At 36.6% G+C, this 13,780-nt stretch overlaps 1 protein-coding gene across 2 annotated transcripts in view; it reads right to left on the bottom strand.

Annotated features, from left to right (window-relative positions):
- The window catches only part of LOC120777133 (cytochrome b reductase 1), a 40,300-nt gene that overhangs the window by 20,073 nt on the left and 6,447 nt on the right, over positions 1 to 13,780 (bottom strand). The window lies entirely within an intron of this gene.

Here is a 13,780-nt window from a genome sequence, read left to right as displayed (position 1 = left end):
TTTAGATGATCCTGTAAGGAGTTATCTTGCCAACGCGGTCGCATCATTTTTCCGAGGAGTCTCCGGAAATGGTGTTGCAATGGCCGAGTGTAAAATCTTTTTTCCAAAATTTCAGCATTTCTTTGTTAATAGTGTATGTTTGTAAGAATAAAAAATTCTAATAAAGTCTCTCATTTTTCATATGAGAAAAGAATTTAAATTGAATAAAGGCTGTTTTTACCCGTGTAACCCCTTAATACAAATATTTATTAACGCCTTCGAAAGACACTCCTTTTGAGCCAATACAAATATGTCAATGCTTGATCCAATTTTCCACATACTTTTTATAATACTTCAGTACCTACCACGAATTTTGATTCTTTCGGTTTCGGTTCATATTTGGAGCACCATTCACTAGATTGTTCGACAGTTTCGAAGTAATATTCATAAACTCACATTTGTTCAATAGGAATTATGCGTTTGAAGCACGTAGAATTCTCAACCACTTATTAAGCATTCCTTTTGCAACCTCCAAACGCCGTCGTTTTTGAAAAGATTCAGGTCTTTTTGTACAAGTATAGCATTGACAGGCTTCATACCTAAAACATTAACCAGAATGTGCCGAGTGGTTCCAGAAGATATGTTGGATACTCTACTAGCTATCTATCTGTTACCAACACGACAACAAAGACAGTTCTTTAACTGCTTCGATCTGATCGTCGTTAACAGTGGGAGATGGACAACTCACATGAGAAAAGTTTTCGATGACTTCACGACCTTGACTAAATGCTATGTGCCATTCAAATACTTATGATCGTGTTAAAATAGGCACACCAAAGCCCTTTTGCAACATTTTCAATGATGTCGAAGCCTTCGTTCCAGTGAAAACACATAAATTAAAGGTTCTGCCGGGGAATTATATGAATCTATCAATGGACTTAACCTCTTAAAGGACCTAATAACACATTCCTTTCAAACTTTTTGTTGACTAACATTAAAAAGGAAGGACCATCAACAATACTCGCTGCCTAGGATAACTTTGGATTATCAGACTGTGTGAAGGATGGAATCATCAAAAACGTGCAACATTTGGCGAAAAAGAGACTGCTGTTTCACCATGATAATGTACCGGGTCACAAGTTAGTAAACACGGTGGCAAAAATCCATCTCGTCGAATGCAGAGAGGATCGCCGAAACTGAGGTCTATTTTGAAACAAACGACAAAGCGTACTACAAAAATGGTACCGAAAAGTTTATGGTGGCTTTAGTCAGTGAATCACCCTTGAAGAGAACTATGTCTGTTGATTAAAAAAAGATATGTAAATGACTTGTTGGAACCGTTCGTAAACCATTGAGCATATCAAGGTTCAATTGGGGAAATCTATTTGCCAACATTTCGTGTAAATTTAAGAGGTCCAATCAGAGGCTTAACCGATAATTCTACAAAATCAAAAACAGCTGCTCAGGGCTTGGGGCTACATTTAATCAGTTTCATTTGTTCCAGATCTGATGTTTCAATTTCTGACAATGCTGTTCCTTACAATAGATCCACAACAAGTTACCGATCACACACTATAGAAAATATTATATAATTCTCATACAAACATATGTACATACATATGTATGTATGTGCGCTGTGGGCTAAAAAAAATAAAAAATATTAATAAAGTACGATATTTTCTTCGTTCGTATTTAATTAATGCGTGCATGTGTGTGGTATGTATGTATGCATGTGGGTGTTATGAAATAAGTAACATATGTTGCATATATTTTTATCGGTTTATTAAATTTTTGAAATTCCTTTGCTTGAAATGAGTAAGATTTTCCAGTAATTTATTGAGTTGTACAGAGTTCAAAAGAAAAGCAGGTTTTAAGGTGGTCATGCCGTGTAATGGCCTTTTTTAAGATATTTTCGGAATTTTTTATAGTGAAATGAAAAAACACAGAGCTCCAAATTTTTTTTATTATATATTTATTAAGCTCTTAGTTGTAATTAGGAATTTTATTAAGTAAAAATATATTGTTAATTGCGAGATTAAACGCTCGCCTGAATAAGGATATTTTACAAATCTTGAAAATAAAAATTTTAATGGCTTTTAAACATTAAAAAAAATATTTCATGATTTTTTGCGACCACTTTTTGTGAAAAAAGCATGGTTCAACATTTTTTAAAAAATTCGTTCGAAAGTCTGCGCTCGTTCTTTTCTCTCCAAGAAGCAACTGACCGATGGCAATCAAGATAAAGATCTTTTATGCCCTTTTTTTCCCCTTTTATGCTCTACCGAATGCTCTTGTGAAGGTTATTATAGCTTCGGTGCAACCAAAGTTAACATTTTCTCTTGTTTTTTTTTTAACATTTTATATGATTTTTTAGAAATATTGATTTTAAAAATAATTTACGGTATCTAATAATCTGCTAGCATACTGTATCTACAAAGGTTTTGCAGAAAAAGAGTAGCGAAAACTCCTAAGTAGTTCAAACGCCAACTCAAAGCTAAAAATCGCATGCGACAATTTTAGGGTTGGACGTCAACATAAATATCGCATGCGATATGTCATTATTTTGTGCAAATTATGTATGTATATGGTACAATTCGTTCAGGCTTCAAACGTCAAGTGTAAACACAAATGGCTGACAGGTAATGTTTTCGCAACTTTGCCGCTTTAACGTTAGCTTACATGTGGCTATGTATGTACTATTTAGTACATATGTATATATATAAAATTAGTACATATGTTTAAATGCACAAATTTGCCGATTTTCAAGTAATTAGGTACATATGTATATTTTAAGTTGTATGTGTATATATATGTAACTGCATGTTCCGGTAAAAGGCGTTCATATGCAAAGGCTTATGCGGATTTAAGCATATATTTACTATATACATACATACATATTTTAAAGTTTACAGGTTTGTGATAAAAATTAATCAGTCAAGCTATATATTTGCACAAAAGAGTGTGACGATTTGTCTCGACGATTGTAAACTTACAACCTAAATTATACTCAGTACAGTGGCCATTATCCGTCGATTTTTTGCATATTTTTTAAGAATGTCAAGGACAACAATAAGGCTTTATCTCATCGATATTCACCATGCGTCAAATCTTGGAAAATACCCGTGAAAAGAGAATCGACATGCGCCACCTCTTCGTCGATTTCAGAACTGCTTTTGACAGCATAAAAAGGCACTTGGTCCACACAAGATTAATACGGCTCTGTAATACCAAAAGCTCGATCAGAATCGGCAACGACCTTTCCGAGCCGCTCGATCCCAAACGTGGTTTCAGACAAGGCGACTCCCTATCGTGCGATTTCTTCAATCTACTCCTGACGAACAAAAATCTTCGAGAGAAAGATTATGCAGATGATTTAGGGCCCTTTGCGCATTGGCAACGGCGAATATCGCATTCGATGGAACGATGAGCTGTACGATATATACGACGAGCTACGCTGACTAGGTCATGTCGTCCGAATGAATGAAAACACTGCTGCTCTGAAAGTCTACGACGCAGTACCCTCTGGGGGAAGAAGAGGATGACCTCCACTCCGTATACCGCGTAAGCAGTGCCTAGCCAATAAAGAAGAAAAAGAATAGAATCCTGTGGAGCACAAAAACGGAACTCTGATCAGTACACTGAGATAGTCACAAAACCAAAAGTCTGTATCACAAGTAATGTAGAACCATGTAAACAGGCCCTTTGATATAAGACTAGAATTGTGTCTTTAGACTATATCTGCTCTAAGCACTCAATCGGAATTAAATACGACAGACACCGAATTTTGTTGAATATCATACACCTCATAATTTCTCTCACTAAGAACATTAATTCCTTTCTAAAAATTTCTCTCGAACATCCAAACGAAACTTTAAAAGGTATTACCTTAGCATACCATATTTCTATGAATCATTTCCTACCTGTAGCATTTTGTTTAACGACTACTTCTTATACAATAAGAGAGCTCTCTTTTGCATATGTGCCAAGTGCAAAGCTCCACCACTTGGAAAGATATTAATATACGTAATAATAAATACTGTAATGCTAGTAATGCTGGTTCTTAAAAAGAAAAAAATTTCGAAAAATTCAGAAAACGCTTCCTCAAATAGTTATCGAACCTAAGAAGACCCTCGTCAACATTCTGTAGATATTCGAGACTTGAAAGACTCATCATACAAAAAAATTTTCAAATACTCGGAGTTCACATAACTTTGTGACGCTCCATTTTTTGCATAATAATTGTATGAAGAGAAACCATAGTGAGAGCTTGGGTTTCCCCAGTTTGTTTGGAAGTTCTCTGGAAGGCTACTGAACTGCGAGATATTTTCATAACTTCGAAGAAACATCAGGCGTCGAACTTTCAATCTACTGTAAGTAAGCCTCGAGAAAAATTAATTTATTATCTAATTATTAAATATGTGACTATTTTGACCCACACTTACTCCAGCCAAATAGCTTCTGGCTCCAAAATATATACCATTTACTCTATACAATTGATCTCAACTGGCTTTAAAAAGTTAAGCATGAAAAAATATAACTTCTCAGCGTTCAATACACAATATTTCTGTAAAAAACAATAGATATTTTCGACAAATGAAATTCATAAGCGACCACACCACACCTTCAATTGCACATACGCTTTTCGAGGCACAACATTCTACATTCTACTACATATATGAGGAAGTCGATATGATCTCGCGTTGAATACCGCGCTGCGATAGTAAGCAACAACTTTTTTAAATAATCATACATACAAACATTTCCAAAATGGAATTAAAAGTGTGAACATTTGGAATTTTGCCGAGATTGATTTCAGCATTGTTTTGCCGCCCAACAGCCAGCGTAGCGTCTATTGTACACCGGCGCGGTTGCACCTGTATCGAATTTTAATGACTCACACAACAGCCATTTGTCAATCAATATGATTGCCATCAAGCCGAACATACACACACACACCAATATATACTCACACAAATGTGGGTAGATTTGTTTCTATTTTTATTGTAATTGTTTTGAATTTTCAATTTGCATTTGCTAAACTATGTTATTCTCTGGCGTATGTAAATCTGTGTGCGTGTGTGAGTAAACATATGAATATTTATCGGCACGAGTGCTATTACATTGTATTAACCTCTTGAGGGCCAGACAAGTTAGAATTTTGACGCGTTTTGCGCTCTTACTAGATTTTTTGTAGAGGAAAGTGCGTTGTAAGCTTTCAGCAAGTTGAGAGTTACCGAAATTTATCGTTTTTTTATTCTTACCATTTTCGTATTTCGGTCTGACTGTCTGTACATACCCGAATTAGTACCTTAGTTCTTGAGATATCGCTCTGGAATTTTGCAAAGCAAACAATTTTTACCCCAATTAGCTGCTCATTTATTGGAACGGCCAATACGGCATCACTATAGCATATAGTTCTCATACAAACTGAGCGATCAAAATCAAGTTCTCCCTTGGAAATCTTTTTTACTTTACCAGATATCTTCTTTTATTTATTTTTTGGCACGGATTGCTTTTCAAGGCAACGGTGCAATCTGCGATCAAATTGTTGAGATCGAATAACTAAAGCATATACTATGTAGCTGTTATACAAAGAATCGGAAAGCATCAAGATAAAGGTTGTGTGAAGGGTGACAAACGGAGTGCTAATCACGTCTCAATCCACTCGACCGTGGTAACGAATTAACAGGAATCATGAGATCAGTCTGAGTTGTCAGCACTTTTTTGAATTTCGAAAGTACTAATCTTAAAAGCAACTCTGTTCCTATCAAAATCATGATTTAATATAGAGTTTATTTATTTGGAGAGAAAACTAGTAGAAACCTCACTAAATCTTCTTCTTCTTCTTAATTGGCGTAGACACCGCTTACGCGATTATAGCCGAGTTAACAACAGCGCGCCAGTCGTTTCTTCTTTTCGCTACGTGGCGCCAATTGGATATTCCAAGCGAAGCCAGGGCCTTCTCCACTTGGTCCTTCCAACGGAGTGGAGGTCTTCCTCTTCCTCTGCTTCCCCCGGCGGGTATTGCGTCGAATACTTTCAGAGCTTTCATCCATCCGGACAACATGACCTAGCCAGCGTAGCCGCTGTCTTTTAATTCGGTGAACTATGTCAATGTCGTCGTATATCTCGTACAGCTCATCGTTCCATCGAATGCGATATTCGCCGTGGCCAATGTGCAAAGGACCATAAATCTTTCGCAGAATATTTCTCTCGAAAACTCGTAACGTCGACTCATCGGTTGCTGTCATCGCCCAAGCCCCTGCACCATATAGCAAAACGAGAATTATGAGCGACTTATAGAGTTTAGCTTTTGTTCGTCGAGAGATGACTTTACTTTTCAATTGCCTACTCAGTCCGCAGTAGCACATGTTGGCAAGAGCAATCCTGCGTTGGATTTCCAGGCTGACATTGTTGGTGATGTTTACGCTGGTTCCAAGATAGACAAAATTATCTACAACTTCAAAGTTATGACTGTCAACAGTGACGTGAGAGCCAAGTCGCGAGTGTTGTTTGATGACAGGAGATATTTCGTTTTGCCCTCGTTCACTGCCAGACCCATTTTCTGTGCTTCCTTGTCCAGCCTGGAGAAAGCAGAACTAACGGCGCGGGTGTTGAGGCCGATGATAACCGCACTAAATAGTTGAGGAAAAGAAAACAAGCAATATTTTTGAGATAGTATCCATTAAGCCAACAAGTATTGTCAAAAATCAGTAATTTTAAGGGGAATTAGAAGGTTGATAATACCTTTCATCCTCTTTGGAAGTCTAACTCCTCACTCATAAGCACAAATAGATGACCATAAAAAAGGAATATTTCACATAGTTCAATTAGTAAACCGATTGATCTAGTCTTAAAAATATTTCATAACAAGAAATCATAGTCAAAATAGTAGCGAATCTACCCTACTTCTTACCCCAACAAGACGACGATAGTGATTTAAAAGCATTTATCTAAACAATACCTAGAACTATATTTTATGATCGCACTCTTAAGAACTCCATCTTTATAATGTATTAATTGTTTTTAATTTGAACCTCGTTTATTTTTGATATGTTAATATAAGAAATATTGTTAAGACCTTTATATAGCGCCACATAATAACGGGTTTTTCAATAAGAGAAATTCTTTATTCCTGTGAAAGTACATTCGATGTCATTATGTATGGAACTCGATTTCTTTTGCATGACCACCACGAGCACGCTTGCAGAAGTCCAGACGCTAAACCCACTTTTCGACGGTTTTCAAGCATAAATCGGCCGCTATTGTTGCAATTTCGCGTCCGATATTCGTACGAAGTTCATCTATTGTCGCTTGCTTGTTGGCATACACCATAGACTTGACTTAGCTCCACAGGAAATAGTCCAAGAGCGTCAAATCGTACGACCGAGGAGGCCAATTGACTGAGCCATTTCGTGAGATAACATGTTCACCAAATTTGGTTTTCAATAAATCGTTTATGACATTCGTTGTGTGGCTTGTGGCGCCGTCCTGTTGGAATCACATATTGTCCAAGTCTATATCATTTAATTCGGGCCAAAAATAGTCGGTTATCATTGGGCGGTACCGATTCTCTTTCACAGTACCGTGACGGTCTTAATTATCACGGAGAAGTAATTTGTTGGGGATGTAATCGTGACTCATGGAGTGCGTACGAATGTACTTTCACAGGAATAAAGAACTTTTGTAGTGCTCTTATTGAAAAACCCGCTCTTAAAGTTCAGGACACCGACTCCGAATTTCGGTAGTAAATTTTTATAATTTCGACTCGATGTTGGATAGTATATCTTTCCATGATGAAATGGCAAACCTTACTGAAGTGAAAAATATGTCAACGTTTGCTGTCCCTATCGGTCTACTTTTGTAGCGTCACTATTGAAAAACCCGTTATATCAAACTTTCAGGAAGTCAGTTTAGGCTTTATTTGAAGCTTCCTCATTTTATAAAAGTAGTATTCGAGAGTAACAAATAGTATAATAACTCCTTTCTGCTAGTTTGTCAGATCTGTAACATCTCGTATTCAAGAAGAAAGCGTATATATGAACAGACAACCGACCCTTTTTTCGCATTGTTAACAGTCGGTATTTGACATCGTGGACTGTGGTGTGCAGTCCACAACATATATTATAAGATGCTTAAAACACTGTCTGGTGGTTGAGGAATTTTAGAAGTATTCGATTTTATATTGGAATCTTAAGTTAGTAGAGCAAATCACTTTGCGAAACCTCTAGTTTAATTTTTCTAAGTGGGAAGTTTTGACTTCAAAATTCCACTGATAACTTTGTACCACTCGAAAGCTCTTGACAGTACTGGATAAAGTGATGATTCATTTCACTCGTGGTGGTAGATAACTTATCATTAATATAATCTTTAAGTTGAAGCTAAAATTATTTTTTTATCGATTATATATTCATATGTATATATACATATACATATATATATATGTATATATACGCTGTCAAATAGATTACTAGTGACTAATGTATAATCTTAATACATATATATACTATATATATATTTGACAGCGTCATGATTTCGAACTGTATCTATTACTTATATAACTATAGATTATTTATGAATATGAAGTGGTCTTATCAGCACCAGAAACATAAAAATCAATTAGAAGTGACTTAAGGTTATCTTGCTGATCGACAGTGAAAGCTTTGAATGATGAAAACTAAGCTATTTTAACACAATATTTTTGCTATTATCCCACTATATTGACATCGCAACCCCATTTTAAATCAATTAATCATTGGATGCAGTTTGTGCGAGTTCAGAGCACTTGAACCGCAATTAAAAGCATGACGCGATTAAATGCAGGGCCGCTAATCTAATCTCAGTTTATTTGTCATTATTGATGACACGAAAAGAATATTTGCTTGGCAGGTTTTCCCATAAATCAAATCGTTAAGTGAATAATCATAGATGAACAATTATTCTATTCTGAAAATTGATTTTCTAAAATATATAAACCAGGGTAGATAATTTTCGAAAACAAAACAAAAATCATAGTCGGATGAAGGTCATCGGAAACGAAAGTTAAAATAACAAATACTAAGGAAACAAGTAAGGAAGAGCTAAGTTAGGGTACTTGCAAATATTGAAGCCACGGAAGTACCTTCAAGTCATAAGGCTTGCTAGTTATATGGGGTCTAGGACGAGTTTTCACCCGATATTATTCATTCTAAGACACTCTCTCAATTTTATTAAGATACGAACTCGTACTTTTTTATGCCAAGGAACATGTGTACCTTGTCCGGACGGACGGACAGACAGACAGTCACCCGGATTTCAACTCGTCCTGATTTTTTTATAAATACATTCTTACAAAAAAAAAACGAAATTGTAAATAATACGAAAAATATTTAATTCTTCTTCTTCTTTATTGGCGTAGCTACCGCTTACGCGATTATAGCCAGGTTAACAACAGCGCGTCAGTCGTTTCTTCTTTTCGCTACATGGCGGTGGAGGTCTTCCTCCTCCTCTGCTTCCCCCGGCGGGTACTGCGTCGATTACTTTCAGAGCTGGAGTGTTTTCGTCCATTCGAACAGCATGACCTAGCCAGCGTAGCCGCTGTCTTTTAATACGCTGAACTATGTCAATGTCGTCTTATATCTCATATTCGATATTCGCCGTGACCAACGCACAAAGGACTATAATTCTTTCGCAGAACTTTTCTCTCGAAAACTCTCAACGTCGACTCTTCAGTTGTTGTCATCGTCCAATCCTCTGCACCATGTAGTAGGACGGGCGTTATGAGTGACTTATATAGTTTGTTTTTTGTTCGTTGAGAGAGGACTTTGCTTCTCAATTGCCTACTCAGTCCGAAGTAGCACCTGCGTTGGATTTCCAGGCTGACATTGTTGGTGGTGTTTACGCTGGTTCCAAGATAGACGAAATTATCTACGACTTCAAAGTTATGATTGTGAACAGTGACGTGAGAGCCAAGTCGCGAGTGCGACGACTGTTTGTTTGATGACAGGAGATATTTCGTATTGCCCTCGTTCACTGCCAAACCCATTTGCTTTGCTTCCTTGTCCAGTCCGGAAAAGCAGAACTAACAGCGCGGGTGTTAATATCAATATCAAATAAATATTCAAGAAATATTTAATTATTCATCAATATTTTTTTTGTCGCCTTCAAAGTAATTCCCACCAGATGTAATACACTTATGCCGACGATTTTACCAGTCCTCGAAACACTTTAGGGATAGCCTTCAGCGCTTTCGGCGAATTTTGTTTTATCTCTTTGATCGACTAAAAACGGGTAACACGAAGCGGCAATTTCAGTTTGGGGAACAAGAAAAAATCTTCCAGAACCAAATCTGGTGAATACGATGGTTGATCGATGATATTCATTGCGTTTTTGACTTTAAATTTGCAATAAATGTTAAAGGTCATCCAGATCGAGTCTCGTCTTCAACGATCTCTCGACCCCCTCGTGAAATTTATTGCAAACTTATCTTTTTATGTCCCAAACACCCTGTATTTTTTAAATTTAAATATTTTCAAATTTAAAATACTTTTTGTTTCTTTATATTGACGTAATATAAAACTTTAATTTTCAAAAAAAAAATCTGAAGTCAAAATATCAATCATAATGTAAATTGTTTTTTTTTTTAAAGTCAGTACGCTTTATATTTAATAAAATCTCTACTTTTTTATTGGCAGTTTTCATTCCTCTAAATAAATTTTCGTAGTCACTATAAGCTCCGGATTCGAGTTTGGTTTACTGGTTCTCAAACATTTTGACAATAACAGCTGTTTTACTGACGTCATAATAGCAAATGCTTGCACAATATGAATACGATTTGACAGCTTTCCAGTTTACTGCTTACCTTGACTGTAAAAAATGTCGAAGAAGGACTTTGGAATAAAACTTTCTGCATGTTGAAAATCTTCAAGAAAGTTACTTGTGAAACTTTTAACATCTTAATTAATTTATTGAGAGTTATCAAAGCCAAGAGATCAAATGTAGATTGTATTGCTTAAATTAACACGTAGTCTTCAATACAACTTATTTTACTTTCCTTAAATATTATATCTTTACACAATTGACCTTAGCTTATTGTCCAACTATCTTCTAGCTTTCCATTGTATTACTTTCGGTTCTCACAGCCCTCAACGTGTTAATGCGCAAAGCATTACACAGCGAGTTTAGTGAACTGCGCCAAATAGGGAACGACATTTTATAACTCTGTCAGGTATTCTAAGCATTAATTCATTCGTCATTGAATGCAATGTGCAATTCACAGGTCCATTTTTTATGTGCTCGAATGCAGTAGAAAAATTGTGGTTTGCATACTTGTTATAATTGTAATACGTTTTGCTTTATTATTTTACTGCTAGAAAAGTGATAAAGTATTTGATTTAATTATGTGCATAATTATTTGCAATTATTCTTTTTTAATATCTGCATATTCTCTAGAATCGTGTGAGCAATATTAATAACACTTTGACGTTTAACCTTTGCTAAGCTTTTTGCTCTGGTAACATCGTTCTGAGAAGACAATTTTGTCCTACTTTTTACGGTTCAGCTACGCTTTTTAAAGTTTATTTTTTTATTTTGTTTCATGTTAGAAATACAACTGGACTGGAAACTTAATTTGCTTTCAGGTGAAAGCCTTTCCTCTATTTACTTCAGTGGTTAGGTTCCTTGTCTCGCGTGTACGAAGAATGCATGCCTTAAATCAAGGGAAAAAATTTTAAAACTTCCAAGGCCTTTCGCTACTCTTGATTATTATGCATCCCTGCCATTTGGAGCAAGGAATTTTTGAGATAAAATTATTTTGAAAAGTGTGTGTGGCCCTGCCATTTAAGCGATTAATAATATTTTTAAGGCGAATAAAAAGATATTGGTAAAAATATCGATAATTTAGAATCACCTTCTTTAGTTGTATAATATATTACTTAATTATTGATAAAAGTATCGAAAGTTTGGCCCAAAAACTACCTCTCCTGATTTATGGTGAGAGAAACACTCAGTCATTGAGAGAAACACTGAGCGTCTAGCCACAATCATCAGAGCAAAATTTTTTCAATTCCACCGATTTGCGCCCTTTCTCCAATAGAATAGAAGGACGATATGACCAAAGATGTCTCTGGATCGAGTTGAAAACCAGGTCGATCATGTTGTGATAGATGCACGACAAGTCTCCAGTGTCCGACGACGTATGTACGTACACTCGAGAACCTAACATCGACTCGGACCACTATCTTGTTATAGTTAAGATATGTGCCCGCCTCTGTACAGCAAAGCACATCCGTCAACAAACACAAGGAAATTACAACATCAGGAAGTTACAATCACAACTGACAGCTAAACGATTTTCTACTCGACTTGCACTCCTGCTCTTTGAGAGCTCTCATCAGCAACTCGGTATAAGGCAACTGTGGGACGCCATTTTCAGCTCCTTATCATACAGGTGTAAGGGAAGTCATTGATTTTCGGAAAAGTCGAAGGAACAGCTGGTACGATTAAGACCGTCATGTTGCAGTGGGAACAAAGCGGACAGCGTAGGTATAATGCTAGCCTAGGGTAATGCTCGAAAATTTTACGAAAAGAGCCGGCGACTAACGGAAGATTTTAAGACCGGAGCATTGCAGGACCTAAAGTGGTGATCTAGTGGCTAATGTTCAGAGCATACTGAAGTTATGAAGAGAACACTCTCCAGCCTGCTGAAGAGCAGTGAAAGCGTAACATCTGGAGATGCCGAACCTAATCTTGTTGGACTAGACGTTCAATTGCCTGCCCATAAAGAAAATCGAATAGCAATTGCCCGCATACTTTTTGACCTGGAAAATCTACTATCGACCAAATTTTCAGCATGCGTCAAATCTTGCAAATGGCCCGTGAAAGGAAAATCGACATACACCACCTGCTTTTATGCTGCTATGTATGGGAAGAAAACCACTGGAGAGGGCACCCGCTGAGGGGATTTCTGCAGCTCTGTAGAGCTTTTATCCATGCTATGATGCGGCCTCTTACCGATTGCTTCCAGACTATTAACGATTGCTCCATTGGAGATAAGGCCCGGAAAGTTTGTTTAATCTAATGACAATTTCAATAGTATATAGAAGACAAGACAAGACGGAGGTTTGTATGAGACTATCTTTATATATGCGCTCTCCTTCTTCAGAATGCATTTTATAGTCATTCCTAATACCAAGCATTTTTGCATCGACATTCTTCAGTCACTTTTCTGCGGAATTATTAATACCTCGTAAAATATTCTTTCGTGAATTGAAAAATGGAGTAAATAACAGAGGAGATAGCCACGAATTGCCAAGTCGACAACATCAGTCCTTTCTGTCACCACACGTCATCACTCAAAATACACGTACTCATGAGTGGGTGAATTAAATGTATATCTACATATGCTTATTAGGGTGAGCCAAAAAACTAACTAAACGTTTTTTTCTGGATGTTACAAACTTCGTGGGAAACTTAATATCGACTAGGGCGGGTCGATTTTTGAAAAAATCGTGTGGTAAATGTTCTACGGGCCATTCTCAACAACTTTGCCTAAGAGACTACAGGTTTAAAACCGGTTTTGAGCAAGCGATTTTCAAGGCGTCGTTTTTCGTGATTATACAAATTTGTTCTTTAGTTTTTGAGTTATTCAGAAAAAATTTATTATCTACGTAAACTTAGATATTCTATTGATCATGTGCCGCTATCGACAAGATCGGTCAACTTTCGCACATATCTCCCCTACAACCGATTATTTATTTATTAGGCAAAGTTTTACAGACTTGTCCGTAGAACATTTTCCGCATTCGCGATTTTATAGTAAAAC

This window comes from Bactrocera tryoni, chromosome 5 (genome assembly GCF_016617805.1).
Source record: "Bactrocera tryoni isolate S06 chromosome 5, CSIRO_BtryS06_freeze2, whole genome shotgun sequence".
NCBI lineage: Eukaryota > Metazoa > Arthropoda > Insecta > Diptera > Tephritidae > Bactrocera > Bactrocera tryoni.
This window is presented reverse-complemented; position numbering and strand designations above follow the sequence as displayed.